Source organism: Rattus norvegicus, chromosome 9 (assembly GCF_021556685.1).
Source record: "Rattus norvegicus strain SHRSP/BbbUtx chromosome 9, alternate assembly SHRSP_T2T, whole genome shotgun sequence".
Lineage (NCBI taxonomy): Eukaryota > Metazoa > Chordata > Mammalia > Rodentia > Muridae > Rattus > Rattus norvegicus.
In genome coordinates this window covers 53,330,162-53,346,624 of record NC_141542.1, presented here as the reverse complement: position 1 = coordinate 53,346,624, position 16,463 = coordinate 53,330,162, and the positions used below count along the sequence as shown (strand labels likewise).

The 16,463-nt window shown below is 46.2% G+C and overlaps 1 long non-coding RNA gene and 1 pseudogene across 1 annotated transcript in view; one reads left to right on the top strand and one right to left on the bottom strand.

Annotated features, from left to right (window-relative positions):
• Positions 1 to 3,553: 3,553 nt before the first annotated feature.
• Positions 3,554 to 4,529, bottom strand: Hdac1-ps10 (Histone deacetylase 1, pseudogene 10; annotated as a pseudogene).
• A 4,957-nt stretch (positions 4,530 to 9,486) lies between these two features.
• LOC120094664 (uncharacterized) overlaps positions 9,487 to 16,463 on the top strand; it is a 46,507-nt gene continuing 39,530 nt past the window's right edge. The window contains exon 1 of the long non-coding RNA XR_015629079.1: positions 9,487 to 11,634. This is a non-coding gene — a long non-coding RNA (uncharacterized LOC120094664). The remainder of the gene's footprint in view (positions 11,635 to 16,463) is intronic.

Below are 16,463 nucleotides of genomic sequence, written 5' to 3'. Positions count from 1 at the left end.
TGTCCTTAACTACTCAGTGATTTCAAAGGTAGCCAGTGATCTATGTATCCTATCTGAAAGAAAGAAGATAAAAGTTTAAGGTGGTGGATGGGCTAATTATGTTGCTTTGGTTCTTACATAGGTTCTGGGGATCCAAACTCAGGAATGAGAGTTACTCAGTCTTTACCTATGGATTCACCTCTCTAGATTGTTGCAAAATTATTCTTTAATGAACCATTATGTATTTCCTACCTCTTTAATGGCAGTTAGAACTGCCTTGGCTTTCTGGGATTCTTCTGGATTTGGCATTACACAACTCCCATGTCCCAAGAAGTCCCTCTATCCAAGGCACAGCCCAAGTAACTTATCCAAGTAAGCCCATGACTTACTTGTAGAGTCTCTTTCCTTCAGCCCTAGGGTCAAACCCACTGTGTGAATGTGCTAGGTAAGCTGGAAAATGGAGTGTTTTAGTTGACAGGCTCATGGCTTGACCCATGCTGTTGTCAGCAGCCTTCCATGACCACATTGGAGTCTCAGGGTGATGTTCCCAAATCTTCATTGTGATGGTTTTGTAACCTTGACCTAATCCAGAAATCACTTGGGAAAAGTCTTAATAGAGGCTGTGTAGATTGGGTTGGCCTGTGGGCATGACTGTGGAGGATCGTATTGATTATGGTGGGAGGTGGAAGACCTGCCCCTTGTGGGCGACACCATTCCCTAGCAGACTTATAAGAGCAGAGAGGGGCTGAGCACATGTAAGCACTTGTTTTTGTTTTGCTCTTGATGTGATGTGACTAGCTACGTCATGTTTCTGCCTTGACTTCCCCACAATCATTGACTGTAACCTGGATTGTAAGATGAATAAAATCTTTCTCCCTCAATATTGATTCGATCAGGGTATTTGTCATAGCAATAGAAAAGAAATTAGGACATTCATTAATGCAGCAACTCCCCCCACTGCCACCCCAGAGACCTCTCAGTAAGGTGGAAGTGGCAACTGTCTGTCTTTCCAGGGGCAAGTCTGGACAGATCCCCCACTTCTCAGCGAGTCAGAAGAGAAAAAGGATAAGATAAAGTGTGGACGTGGAAGGAAAGAATCCCGTCCTTCATCTGCTTTAAGCCTCTCACCAGACGAGAATCGAGAACCGAGAATCGGGAATCCAATACAACCAAGTATCTGCGTAAGGCCTTTCTCCTTTCCCAAGTATGAATCTGGAATGTGTTATAACTCTCAGTATAAACCATTGTGGAACCTTCATGGCTCCCGCTTTTACCTTGTTAGGTTGTCATCCCCTTCAAACTTCCTCAGGAGCCACACAACAGCATCAGTTAATAAAAAGGGCCAGGTGTGGTGGAGCATAGCTTTGATTCCAGCCCTCGGGAGGCAGAGGCAAGTGGATCTCTTCGAGTTCTAGACCATCCACAGCCAGGGCTACCCAGCAAGACCCTGCTCAAACAAACATCAAAAGAAGAGACTTGGGCTAGAAGAGGGAGGGTCTGGTGGAAATCCACTAAGCACACATTCTTGCGGCTTCCAAGAATTCCTAGGCACAGTAGTCAGCATTAAGATTCTTAGCCACAGCTGCCCTTTAGGGAGCCCACACTCCTCTCTCAGTGAGCCTCACTCTCTCCCTGGGCACCTTTGTTTCTATTTTTAAATAAACTTTAACCCTGAGTCCACTGGCACACCCTGACTTTCTTCTCTGCCTCAAACTCAAGGATTCCAATTTTACTTAAAGATTGAGGGATCACTGGGTGCTGTGGTGACAGCCTGGAGCTGTGTCCTGTGGCCGCCGCCACTGCCACGGCAACTTCATTATGACTACTCTGCGTGCCCACTTCTTTTTCTTTTCTTTTAAAGTGAGCTTTAAAATATTTATTGTGCTCGCAAGTGTGTGCAGTCTCAAATGTGACAAAGAGGATGTGTGTAAGCCAGAGGGAGGGGGGTTCTCACCTTCTACCATGTGGTCCTGGGGATCGAACTTAGGTCCTCAGGCTTAGAGGCAAGTACCCTTTACTCACTGAGCCATCTGGCGGCTATCTTTTTTCTCTAAATAGTTTTTTTCTTTTGTTAACATTTATTTAATTTTTTAACTTAGTTTTTTTCTCTGTGTATATGTATGGTGTGTGTGCCTGTATGTTCTTGTATGTCATGGCAGGAGAGGGTGTCTGTGTGTGTGTGTGTGTGTGTGTGTGTGTGTGTGTGTGTGTGTGTTTATAGGTCTGAAGTTGATGCCAGAATTCTTGATTGCTTTCCCCATTATGTATCTGATAGTCTAGGCAGCCAGCAGGGATCCCACATCTCTGCCTCTCCAGTGCTGGGGTCACACACAGCTTCTGTGCCTTTATGGATTCTGGGGACCAGCTCTCTAGTTTGTATGTTTGTGCAGTGTGCCCTTTGCTCACTGAGCCATTTCCCCACCGTATCAGAACCCAGAGCACCTGCTGCTCCGGTCCCCCCATCCCCCATCTGCAGCTAGGTCTTTATCTACCCCAGTGGCCCATTCTGCATACAGGTGGGAAGCTTATCATCGTCCTACCTGACAGGGACTAATGGTGGCGTACCACACACGATAAATACATATTAACCAAATGGGCCTCCTTCCCCCACCCCCAGTCACATCCTGAAGGTCATACATCCGGCACACCCACCAGACAAATGAGAGACCTCCCCTGCTCCTCCTGTCAACCCGGAATCATAGACAGCTTGACCTTAAGCACAGTGGAGATGAGTCACTGTGTGGCATGGACCCTCCCCGTCCTTCTGAAACCTGCTTATAAGAAGGGACCCTCACTCTGTCACATAGGTTCAAGCTCTCCTCAGAGTCCCACCGACTTGTCTTCTGTGATGATTAAAACATAAGTCAGCACTCGGGAGGCAGAAGACAGGCGGATCTCTCTGAGTTGGAGGCCAGCTTGGTCTACAAAGTGAGTCCAGGACAGCCGGAGGTGGTTACACTGAGAAACTCTGTCTTAAAAACAAAACCAAAAACAAACCCAAAAGCATCTCGCCTAAAAAGGCAATGTGCTTCAGCGTCTCCACCGAACCTCAAACCTGAGCCCTTCACAGCCCAGGTTTTGAATTTGATCAAATTTAAGAAATGAAAGCCACAAATCAGACTGAGATTTTTTTTTTTGGCATGGCTGCATAAATAAATCTCTCCAGGGAGGGAGGGAGGGAGGATGGGAGGGAGGTGGCCATTGCAAGTGTCCACCTGGCACATCAATGTCACAGGAGGCCATTGTTTTGGACATGGCTGCTGCACTGGCTTCAACAGAGCCATCAAATATATCCAAGTCACTTACCTTAAAGTTTCATGTCATCCAAGTTACTGTCTGACATTCAGGGGAATTAGAGCCAGAATTAGAGCCGGAACAGCAGAATTTCTCAAGCGGGTCAGGTTCAACCTGTATAATAGCGAAGTCTTTCTGCTGGGGTCCTCACAGGACCCCAGGTTTCACAGGGGATGCAACCTGCGGTTCTGCAGTCAGTTGCTCCACTGTTCTGCCTGGCCGCCTGCCTGCCTCAGGAAGCAGCTCCGAGCCCACCACCTGTTCTCTGCTTCTGCTCTGTTCAGCGTTCAGCCCTGTGCTGGCCAGCTGCCCTTCTCTGCAGGCTGTCTGACTACTCTCTCACGAGCCACGTTACAGCGATATCATGATATTATGTGTGGTAGAGTCACCTCTTCCCAGCATTAGCAAGGGCAAGTTGGAACTCTCGCGAACTCCACACACTTGGTGCGCCCTTTGATGCAACTTAATGACCCCCGGATAGGGTATCTGAGCCGCACTGTAAGACCACTGTACTAGGCTGGAACATCTCCATTACTTTGGATATGACTGGCTTGAAAATGGGGCCCAACATCTACCCCACCTCAGAGTGGGTAGTTAACAGCGTAATACCGGCCTTTGTCAGCCCCGATATCCCGTATCACCCCAGTTCCTGGGAAGTACTCTCCGTATTTATGAAAGGGCACAGTCATGACCCAGTGTGTGGTAGAGAAGGCTCTTCATACTGTCGCCATAGTGAACATCAACGTTAATATACAGCACCCTCTGGTGACACGCTAGCAGCCTCGGGACGGCCAAGACGATATCATTGATGTAACGGATGCTTCGGACTTCTTTGCATGAGGCAGGCCCCCTGCCCAGTTCACAGCAGCGTCTGTCTGCTACTTATTAAGTTTTACAGTTCTCACCAGAGAGCAGCCACGGGTAAACAACTGACTAAAATCAAACAATCCTGGAGAGTCCTCATCAACGCTGAATCTCTGCATCTGCTTGCTGTATTCAGCCATGTTATCTGGGAGAGTTGAATGTAAGAACTTAATGTACTCATCACTGTGGTACTTGGTCATCTCAGCACTGGTTCATGAGGGCGATAGATTTCTATTTTTTTCGGTAGAGACCATAGTTGAGTAGAGACACAATTTGTTGTGTATGCAGATTCAGCGAGGCTTCACAGGGTGGCCTTGTCCGTAACAGGAGTTTCCAACATACCTGTCGTAGTAGTAACAGACTCTCCTCTTGGTGCCTCCAGTCTCTACCATGTTGCTGACCACCTGGCTCTCCCACCAGTCTGCCCTTCCTTTCTTAATATGTTTTCTCTAATGCATTTCTGAATAAAGTTTCATCGTCATCCCTCTGCTTCCCCCACCCCCATCCAATTCCCGGCTCTAGAATACAATCTTAGTGGGTGCCCCAGAATGCTGACCCAAGTCTGTAACAGCTAACAATGTGCTGATCTCTGGGTAGTTAGGGTACTGATTGGGACCAGCTCAAGGATGATGAAAGCTGAAAGAAGTGCAGGGTGGAGGAGGCCCCATCCATCTGCGTCCATGAGAGTAAAACACGGGACATCTTGGTCCTTGATACACCCTGGAGAATTAAAGTAGTAGGTCTCAATCTAGTAATTCTACAGAGGTGGTCTGTGTGTGCGTGCATGTGTGTGTGTATATGTATGTATATGTGTGTGTGTATGTGTGTGTATGTATATGTGTATGTGTGTGTATGTGTGTGTGTATGTGTATGTGTGTATGTGTGTATGTGTGTATGTGTGTGTATGTGTGTATGTGTGTGTGTATGTGTGTGTGTATGTGTGTATGTGTGTGTGTATGTGTGTATGTGTGTATGTGTGTGTATGTGTGTGTATGTGTATGTGTGTATGTGTGTGTATGTGTGTGTATGTGTATGTGTGTATGTGTGTGTATGTGTGTGTTCGTGTGTGTATGTGTGTGTATGTGTGTGTATGTGTGTGTATGTGTGTATGTGTGTGTGTATGTGTGTGTATGTGTGTATGTGTGTATGTGTGTGTATGTTTGTATGTGTGTGTGTGTTCATGTGTGTATGTGTGTGTGTGTTCGTGTGTGTATGTGTGTGTGTTCGTGTGTGTATGTGTGTGTATGTGTGTGTATGTGTGTATGTGTGTGTGTATGTGTGTGTATGTGTGTATGTGTGTATGTGTGTGTGTATGTGTGTGTATGTGTGTGTATGTGTGTATGTGTGTGTGTGTTCGTGTGTGTATGTGTGTGTATGTGTGTGTATGTGTGTGTGTATGTGTGTGTATGTGTGTGTATGTGTGTATGTGTGTATGTGTGTGTATGTGTGTGTATGTGTGTATGTGTGTATGTGTGTGTATGTTTGTATGTGTGTGTGTTCATGTGTGTATGTGTGTGTTCATGTGTGTATGTGTGTGTATGTGTGTGTATGTGTGTGTGTATGTGTGTGTATGTGTGTGTATGTGTGTGTATGTGTGTATGTGTGTGTATGTGTGTGTGTATGTGTGTGTATGTGTGTGTATGCGTGTATGTGTGTGTGTATGTGTGTGTATGTGTGTGTGTATGTGTGTGTATGTGTGTGTGTATGTGTGTGTGTATGTGTGTGTGTGTAAAGTCTGACTGATGCTCAGATTCCATGGGGTTCAGATGGAGCAGGAGAGAGGACACAGAGTAAGGGAAGTTACGAGGACATCAATTTTTTCTTTTGAGACAGGGGCTCATGTAGCCCAGGCTAGCCCCAAACTTGATAAGTAGCCAAAGATCGGCTGGAACCCTTAATCCTCCTGCCTTTATCTTCTGAGTTCTGGAATCACAGCTGTGTGCCACCATTCCCGGGTTATGTCGTGCTTCGATCCACTGGTTTGAATTTGGAGAGAAAGATATCATCACCCTCTTTTGCTAGCAAGATGGAACCAGTGCCTGCCTCCCAGCTGCCTGCCCTGGCAACGCTTCGTCTTTCTGTTTTGCAGAATATACAATTTCTTTGCATAACAGAGAACATAATCTCATTTTCTCACTGGCTACACAGCTTAGCTTTCAATCAATTATCCCCAAATACATTAAAAAAAAAAAGAAAGAAAAGGTTTCCATTTCGCCTCTCCGCCTGCTTGGTGCTTGGTTGTCCCTGTTAAAGAATTTGCAAATCAATTGCACTAACAATACTCTCCACAAATTACCTTCAAATGCCTGTGATGTCACCACAGTTAATGGTTAATGTGTGTCCTGATAAATAATGCATCAGGAAGTGGCTGGGCCCCCTCTCTGATGTTCAGTGTGAGACAGCCTGTTATGATGAGCAGCTTGGCTCAGCTGAACCCCAGGGCTTAGCCAGGTCAACAGATGAAGGCAAGACCATTCACCGCTCTGCCCCTGCCGGGAACTTGGCATCTTTCAGCTCTGATATACAAGGGAGTTACAGGTGTCCTATGGCCATAGGGAGGGTCTAATTGACTTTGCTATGGGAGGTGGGGATGGTAGTATGGCTCACAGAGAAGGAGGTATCTTGGGAGTGGCTGGGGAGCAGAGAGCTTCCTCAAGTTTGACAAACCCCTAGCCCAAGGTTGCCAAGGATTTGCATTCCAAACATATATTTTGTTCCCTGTTACATAAGCAGGGCAGAACTGGGATAGTGTCTTACACTAAATAGGGCTTTGCATGAAGTGCCTGGATGTGTTCTAAGGTGTGTGGCCTTGGGAAGAGATGTGTGTCCCAAGGACTCAGGCTTTATTTGACTTGTCTAGGCTGAGATGTAAATAGCCAGAAGGTGCATACCAGGCTTGTGTAGTGTCTTTACATCCTAGATATGTGTTCACCTTTGCAACCATCCACCATGGACTACTTCCTGAGTAAGACAGGCCACAGGGACTTTGGACATCTGTCCTCTGAGGTTGTAGTTTGTTCTGTCCAGAAGTCATCAGAGACTTGGCTCAGGGAGAGTTTGAGGGGGTGGGGCTGGCAAGGAGGTGGGCCCTGCTTTGTTTTTTTCTGACATACAGACTGGTTGTATAGTTACCTTAGAGACTGTTGCAATAGCTGAATCCTTTAGAGTTCTACCCCGGGGTTGGTTTGATTGTGGAAGGTAATTTGTTTAAAGGAATGGGCTCGCTTTCCTCACACAAATACTGCTCATACTAGTGTCTTAATAACAAGTATGTTTTGAACACGAAACTCAGATCTCAGGGCTTCTTTCTAGGACACCAAAATAAATGGCAGAGTGGCAGCACCAGCCCCAATCAAAGGTCTTGAGGTGGCCTTAGCTCTCTGTCCCCAATGTGGATGGGTATTACCTCTGACATACAAGACAGGCTTTCTAAAACCAGGATGTCTGACCACTCCTATTTGTCTCCAAGACAACCGATCTCTTTTTTTCTTTGAGGTGACACTTGTGTTTTGTATTGTCAAAATTAAACCATATATCTCAAAACATGGCTTGAGGTGTCAACAAAAGTCTCTGGAAAGAAACCGTGCCTTATATGGAAACTTCTGTGAGGCCTGTTAACCGATGAGAGCTTCAGCGTGTGGAGAGATTGGGACATTGCAGTACCAGGGCGTAATTACACTCTAATTTGGGCAATCTTTTAGTATCTTGTCTCTCTTTTTTTTTTAATTACATTAGTGAGATGCAGAGTACTCATGGATGCCAGGTGATGACTCCTGGGAGTCGGCTCCCTTCCTCTACCATGTAAGTCCCAGGGAAAACCATTGGTGGTCTTGTGACAGGAAGGAGAGGGATGAGGGCGTTCATCAGGAACCCCTCCCATTCTCTCCTGTCTCCTACATCCATGGGGCAAAGGCCTCTCTCAATGGGATCCCTTTGCATCTTTTGGCAGCCTCTTCCCCCCCCCCCCCCCGCCTGGACATGGAAGAGGGGGGCACGGCTTTTGAATGTGGCGGATCCTGGTCAGCCACAGAACAGCGGAGGGGGTGCTATGGTGAGTGGATGGGGCACCACGGACTCAGGAACGGAGGAGGCTGAGTCCATCTTCCCTGACCAGAGAATGCAAACGTGCATACCTTAGATCTAGACAGAGCCAGGCTTGAGACCTTGTGCAAATTATATCCCTGTCAGGGCCACTCTCCATGTCCACAGATGCTCGAGATGATGACGGTGTTTGCCTCTGGAGTATGTGATGAAAGATGCCCAGGATACAGCAGGTCCTCACAAGCACAGCCCTGCTGAGGGACACTGGCCATTTGCCTGCTCTGAACCCTTACAATTCTCAGTTTCCATCACACCTTCTAATGCTTCTCAGTGTGGATCCCAGCTGTGGTACCCCGATTAAAGCATCCCCTTCCAGGGAAGCCGGTCCTGATGTCTCTTCCCAGCAGGGCTTGTTATTATGTCTTCTCCCTGGGTTTCTGTGTATTGACATTTGATTGCATCCGGCTTCGCACTCAGAGTCCTCCGTATATTAAGCTCTAATTATTTTGTGTGTCCTTAAATAGAGACGGCAAAATGTCACTTACCGCGTTAATTGGGGTTTGTTTTATCCCCCAGCAAATGTGTTGCGCAGGTAGGTTGAATTCCCTTTGCTCACCAACTCCCCATCTGCTTGTCGAGCATTGTCTAGAGACTCCTAGGAGCTGGGTACCCAGGCTTCAGCAGACAATCACCTCTGCCCATAGACCTTCCAGATCACAGGCCACCAGGCCCGTTAGCTTTCAGTCACCGTGACAAATACCTAACTTGTAAGGAAGGAAGATTTGCTCTGTTGCACTAAGCCATCACACTTACTTTAGAAGTGTGGGACACAGAGTGGCAGACGCTGCGAGAGTGGTTGAGAGAATGGGAAGAGATAAAGTGCTGATGGGTCTTGCATCTGTCTATGGAAGCCACCTGCAGTGAGGGAGGGAGGGGAAGCAGGATTTACACGATTTATATTTTGCCTCCATATATGCCTTCGAGTCATATATGATGTGTTTTATAAAACCGTGTGCTGTGGAAGGGGGTACGTCAATGGGTCCATGCTGAGGTGTTATCCCCCACCTCTCCAGGTAGCAGAGAGAGAGAGAGAGAGAGAGAGAGAGAGAGAGAGAGAGAGAGAGAGAGAGATCAGGAACATGTGGAAAGAGAAGGAGAAGGGGGTCAGAGAGAGAAAAGAGGCATAGAGTGGGAGAACAAACAATCCCTTTTATAGCAAGCCACGCCCACCTGGCTGTTGCTAGGAAACCTGTAGGGCAGAGCATATAAGGAATGCTGGTGTCCACAGAAGCCAGGTAAAAACATCCACCTAAGGATGTGAGCCACTGTGTGGGAGCTGGGACTCAAACCAGGGTCCTCTGCTCTTAGCTGCTGAGTCATCTCTCCAGCCCTGTGTTCTAGTGAATTTTAAGCAGGGATCACATTTGTGTCTTAGAAAATCTAAAGTGGCAGGTTTGGGGTAGAACAGTTAATGGGGCCTGGTGGGAGGCAGGACAGATGGTGTCCAGATGCTACAGTTCTGGGCAGGTCCAACTGGGTCAACAGAATCCAGATGGTGTGAAGTGTCTGGAATTGTCACAGACAAGACACTGCGGTGCCATGCCCCTGGGGGGCTTCTGTCTTTCCATTCATGTTTTTCCAGACCCTGGATCCCATATCCTGTACAGTGTGCTGGCCCACAAGCTTGGCCCATAGGCGTGCTGCAGGGGTCAGGACAGTGAGGTTTGTTTAGAGAAACCCAGCTTCCTGGCTGATTGAGATGTCAAGAACAGGAGCTGGGTGCAAAACTTGACAAGCCGGGTCCTTTATGGTGGAAGGAAAAAAACGACCCTTGGTTTTTACCTATGTGTAATGGCCTGTGCATGTCCTTGGCCCCCTCATCCCAGATAAATAAATGAATGCTAAAGAGAAAAGAAAAATAATAACATAAATGAATGGTTCATCAATATGCCATTTAATTTTTAAATTTTAGGGAATGTATTCATGCCCAGGATTTAATGTATATAGTGTGGTCTGGCCAATGCAGGGCGAGGCACCTTTAGTAGCTATGTGAACTACTGGAGGGCTTGTCTGTTGACATTCCCTAAGAGATTCTGTATTCTTTTACACAGAGGTATGTTCTTTGGTGCATATACCGTCCAACATGTTACCTTCATGGCTGAGAGGCAGAACTGAACATGGTAGAACCTGAGAAGCCAGGAGCATACCTCCACAATGGACACACCAAAAGACCAATACAATCACTGAGTGTAGTGGGTGTGGGGGGCAAAGTCAGGGTAATTGGCCTCCGGCCTCCAGAGACAGCTTGCTGGGGACTTCTGTCACTGTGGTCTCTAACTCAGTGGGGAGGGGTCTGGGGGTTGCCTACATTCTCTGATTCGCAGCTGTAACTACACAGCCTCGCCTTTCACCCCACCTAGTCTGCCCGGTAGGATTTATGTGATACCTGTTGCTATCCCAAGGCTCTGGCCAGGCCTCTGCTATAACCCTCAAGGTCTCAGATTTGTCTTCAGGTCTGTGTGTCACCAATCACGGTGTAAAAGAAAAATTGGACAAGGCAGAGAGGACTCTAGGATGAGGCGGTCCAGGCACTTCTCTTAGTTATGGCTATGTTGCCACTGGTGGCAACACTGATAGGTGTGGCTATAATGGGAAGGGGTGGGCCATGAGATTAGCTGTGAGTTTATCCACTCACAGCTGAGTGTACTGACCTCTTTTTCTATTATGCTGATAGGCCACTCAGGGTAAAATCCTCATCCCAACATTGTGCAGGTCAGACTGAGCTTTATTACTGTCTCTGTTGATCTCAGACCTCAGAGAAGCTGTGGTTCAGGGCTTGGGAGGTAGTTAAGTCAGTGAGAACTAGAGTTCCACCTCCAGAAACCAGGTAACGATGGCTGTAATCCCAGCACTCAGGAGGAGAGACAGGCCAATCTCTGGGGCTTACGGGTCAACCAATCTGGGTTATATGGTGACTTTCTGGCTAGTGATAGACTAGCCAAAAACCAAACCAAACCAAGTCAAACCAAAAAAACAGGTGGATGGTACCTGAGAAACAAAATCCAAACTTGTTCCTTGAGGCTCACACATTCGTAGATGCAGCTCTCCCATCCCTAGGATGAGGACTAGGTGGATGGGGATGCTTTTCCTCAAGGCTAATGAGCTGGCTTTGACTCCTGGCATGGTAAGAGGAACCAGTTCCCTCAAGCTGTCCTCTGACTCTCACATACGCACTGGGGTATTCTGGCATGCACACCCATACATACTAAATAAACAAAAGTAAACTTTTGCTTTTCTTTCAGAGAGAAAGAAAAAACGATGGCTCCCCACAAGGACATGAGGGACCGGAGGATCCTGTGTCATAGCATTTTGCAGAGCATGTCAAGTATGAAAACCTCCGCCGTTCTTGATGATTAAGGTGGCCTTCTAGGAGGTGACCTTGAGCAGGAACATTGGGTAAGATGAGAGCTCTTTGCCTATTGTTTCCATAGCCATTGAAATCACAGAGAGAAGGGGGGAAGGGGAGGGAGAGGGAGAGAGAGAGGAGGGAAGGGGAGGGAGAGGGAGAGGGAGAGGGAGAAGGAGAGGGAGAGGGAGAACAAACCTAGCTCTGAGGTAGCTCTGAGTGAGATCTGGAGAGAACCAGAGAGTCTGAGATGAGAGCTCCATCACATCGTTTAACTCATTATACTGAACGGGCCAAGGCTGGTGGGCTGCCGTGCCAAAGCTCCACTAGAACGAGGTGGGAGCTATTTCTGTCCCTTCTGGCTTGAAGTTCTGTGCACAGATGATGCCAATAAAACTTCCCTGGGAGGCTGCTACCATGGCCACTGGAAATGGTGGCAGATTAAGCATCTTAAAATTCGATTGTGAAATCAATATGCCAATTACAGTAGTTAAACCTCTGCAGAGCCAAGTTCCCTTTTCTTCCCTGGTGGCTGCGTGGCTCAGGATTCAGGGCTGCATTAAAGTGTCATTCAAGGCCAGGCTTGTGGTTTCCTCTTCGCCTTCGGGAGCCCTATATTTTCTTTCTGACTTCTTTTGTCTCTCATCGAAAGCTGTTGTTAAAAACTGGCACTCTGGTGTTGGGAATGCGGCTAGGAGGTACAGCACATTCGGAGTCATGGTACTTCCTACATGTCCTACGAGCCCCATAGCCTAAGCATACATTTTATATTGCTTCCTGTAAGAGCTATCTCCTCTTTCTCTTGGCGTATAGCAGAGTTCTCAAAAACCCAGTGGCTAAAGAAAATATCCATCATTTGTGTGGCATCTGATGTGTGGTTCTTATGCTCAGGACTAGTGTTTTAGTTACTTTTCTGTTGCTGCTAGAAGACATCATGACCAAGGCAAGTTATAAACGAAAGTGTTTAATTGGGCTTGTGGTTTCAGAGGGTTAGAGTCCACAATAGAGGAACAAAGTCATGGTGGGAAGAACAGTTGAGAGCTCACATCTCAATCCATAAGCAGGAGACAGAAAGCACACTGGGACTGGCATGAGTCTTTTTAAACCTCAACGTCTGCCTCCAGTGATACACCTCCTCTAACAAGGCCACATCACCTAATTTACTAACTGGGGATCAAGTATTCAAACATGAGAACCTATGGTGGTCATTCTCATTCAAACACCACATTCCACTATCTGGTCTCTATAGGGCTCATAACTACGTCATAATGGAACGCTCATTTACTCCATTGTTAGAAGTTCGCCTAGTCTTTCAACTTCAACTCTTCTGATCTCTCCTGAGACTCAAAGATTCAACTGTAATCTTATGTAAAATTAAAAATTTATTACATACTTTAAACATATGAAGGTACAGAACATACATTACCATTCCAAAGGAATGGAGGCATAGTGAGGAAACATTGGACCAAAACCAGACCAACATCAAAGAGCTTAGAGGGCTCAGCTCTTCGAGCTTTGCTGCCTTCAGGATCCCCACCCTGCCTCACATTGGGTCCAATACCCATGTACAGCTCTCCTAGGCAGCAGATATACAATAGCTCGGGCACCTCTAAGTCTCAGGGTCTTCAATGCAACTTTCATGGGCCTTCCTGCCAGCCATACGTTGTCTGGCCTCACATGCTTTTTTTTGAGGGGGGCTTATTTTATATATGTGAGTACACTGTACACTGTCTTCAGACATACCAGAAGAGGACACCAGATTCCTTTATAGTTGTGAGCCACCATGTAGCTGCTGGGAATTGAAGTCAGGACCTCTGGAAGGGCAGTCAATGCTATTAACCACTGAACCACCTCTCCAGCCCTGTCAGAGGCCTCTTTAACCACAGAGGAAGATTCTACATCTCTCTTACTCATGTATCTTTCATAACTAAAGTAAGATGTATGTGGAGGTTGCTGCTATTTTTTTCACTATCCATTTAGGGTGAATCCAGGCCCTCAAATTGAATCACATTTGTAGCACCTTTGATTAGTCATTGCCTTTTAGGAGCAGACAGTTCCTTAGGCCTTCTCCCCTCGACCCCCCCCACATTGTAAGCTTAGCTGGGTGGGGTCTTACACTGAGATCACCCCTCCTTTTGATTCAATGAAGATCAGGCTTCTTAAGCCTGTCAGCACTAGAGGTGCTACAACATTGTTTCCTTCTACTTATATCTCTCAGCACTAGACTTGCTGCAACATTGTTTCTTTCTCCCTAGGTCTCTCAGCACTGGACTTACTACAAACATTGTTTCTTTCTCCCTAGGTCTCTCAGCACTGGACTTACTGCAACATTGTTTCTTCTCCTTAGGTATCCCAGCACTAGACTTGTAGCAACTTTGTTTTCTTCTACTTAGGTCTCTTAACACTAGACTTTCAGCAACATTGTTTCCTCGTGCTCTTTTGCTCTTCATACTGTATATTTGAATTTATTTTTGCCCTGCATTTTTTTTCATTGTAGGCATGAACACGAGTAATTAGTAATGATCATAAGACAGAGCCAATATTAGGGTGCCTTGAAACCTCCTCCACCAAAGAAATTAGTTCATACTTTTTGGCCTTCAGCAAATTCTTAGGATAGGGATAGAAGACAGCCAGATTTTCTGCTAAAATATCACATGGGCTCTGGGCCACTTACTATTAAAGCACCCACTTCCCTTTTATCTTCTGCTCATCTTGGTTGTCAAACTGACTGCATGTGGGATCAACTAAAACCCAAAGAGCTCAGCACACCTGTAAGGGATTTTCTTGATTGGATCATTTGAGGTGAGAAGACACAACCTTAAATCTGGGCCACACCTTCTGGTGGCAGACTACAAGAAAAGACATGGGGGAAGGAAGCTCTTGCTTTTCTTCTGCTTGCCTTCACTTTTCCTGGCAAGTTTATCTATCCTGTTACTGAGGCATTTCTTTGCTGGTGTTAAAAACTACTCTGAAGAGATTCCAATGTACATAGTCTGAAGACCAGCTAGAATTCTCTGGGGGCCTTCAGCACCAGATTAGAACCACTGAGACATCCAATCTTGTGGACTGAACAACTACCAGGGGATCCTTGTCCTTTCCACTGGGAGACAGTCTTTGATAGACTACTAGGACCACAATCTGTAAGGCACTCTAGTAAATCTATAGGTATATATGTCTGACAGTTTTGTTCCTTTATAGAGAACGCTCTCTAACACAGATGGTCTAAGTCAACCTTAGCTAGGTCTGCTCTTATAGCTGTGGTCAGTTGGTAGGTCATCTGGGAGTGTGTTGTTCTTTAGGGGCTTCCTTTTCAAGTCTGGAAGAATGTCAGTCCATTGGCTGGGATGAAGGGCTCGGGGTTGTAAATCTCCCTTCCCCAGGGGCAGCCAGACTTGATCCTATGTCGTGGCATTTTAGGCTCTCTCTCTCTCTCTCTCTCTCTCTCTCTCTCTCTCTCTCTCTCTCTCTCTCTCTCTGTGTTTGTGCATTGTTATATTAGAAGTCATGTCTCATCTCTTCCTAAGTGTTGAGGTTTAAAAGTAAATATTTGTGTCAACTGGGTTTCTGCTGGTGATGTTCACTGGGCATGCTTACTTCTATCTCTTGAAATATTATGCAATACTGCCATTTCTTCATTAATTGATTTTAGACATTGTTTATTGACTGTAGTGGGAACTGGTGATTGAGCCCTCCATGAACTTCCTTCCCTTGGCTCTTCCTCCACACTCAGCATACTTTTATCACAACTTTTGGTTAAATCAATAGTCAGTGTTTATGTCATTATGGCAGTAGATTATGCTTCCTGCAAAGTAAAGTGGAGCATGATGATGTTTCTTTCCTGGAGTTAATGCCCGCATGTTTCCCCTTTATTGAGATTTCTGTGTCCCTGTCTCTGCTCCTTTGCTAAATGCCACATTAGATCAGTTAAATGTGAATTCATATTACTTCCCAAGTAGCTAAATTACTGCTCTATCAATTTCCACTTTTCCCGGATCATCACACTTGGGTTCCTGGCCAGGATGGCGCTTTCTGTCCTGACCCTCACCCTTGGTCTTGTCTCATAGCTCCTCTTAGCCCATTGCAGCAAGACTGGGATGATTCTGGGCCCCTTCCTTAGTTCACACCTTTGTTTTGCTGAAGCACATTTTCTAGCATCTCTGTAAGAACATGCTCATTGCAGTATTCTTTTTTTTTTTTTTAGGGGGGAGTCCTTTCATTTCTATGTGTTCCTCTTAAATGAACTCTGAGACATGGGCTTGAATAAATGTGATCCATTTAGAAAATCCTCTAAAGGAGCAGGACTGCAGGATTGGAATAGTAGGACGTCGCCTGCTGTAGGTGAAGTGCTAGTCTTAGGCTGGTCAGAATCAATGCAAGGCTGTGGAGCTTCCATGCTGATGCTCTGGCCACTCGATGGCTATAGGTCCCTTAGGATTGAGAGTGGGTACTGTAGGGGAGAGTTATCTGAGGACCATTTTGGTCATGAGACTCTGCAAGCAGCTACTATAACTGGTGGCCTGAGGTTGGGAGAAGCCATCTTGGAGACCCTAAACCAGCAGGTTCTGTGTTCAACATAGGCTGATAAGCCACGATTATTGGAGAGGTTATAAACAGACAGTTTCTAAGTAGGGCATTATGATGGCTAATCTTGTCCACTTGATGGGATTTAGGATCACCATGAAAAACAGATCTCTGGGCGTGTCTGTTAGGGATTTTCTAGATTAGGTTAATTGAAATAGGAAGACCCACTGTAGCTGTAGCCAGCACCATTATTTAGGGTGGGGTTCTGATGGAACAGATAGGAGAAAATGATCTGAGCAACATCATTTATCTCTGCTTTCTGACTGTGGATGTGATGTGAGCACACCCTCACCTTCCT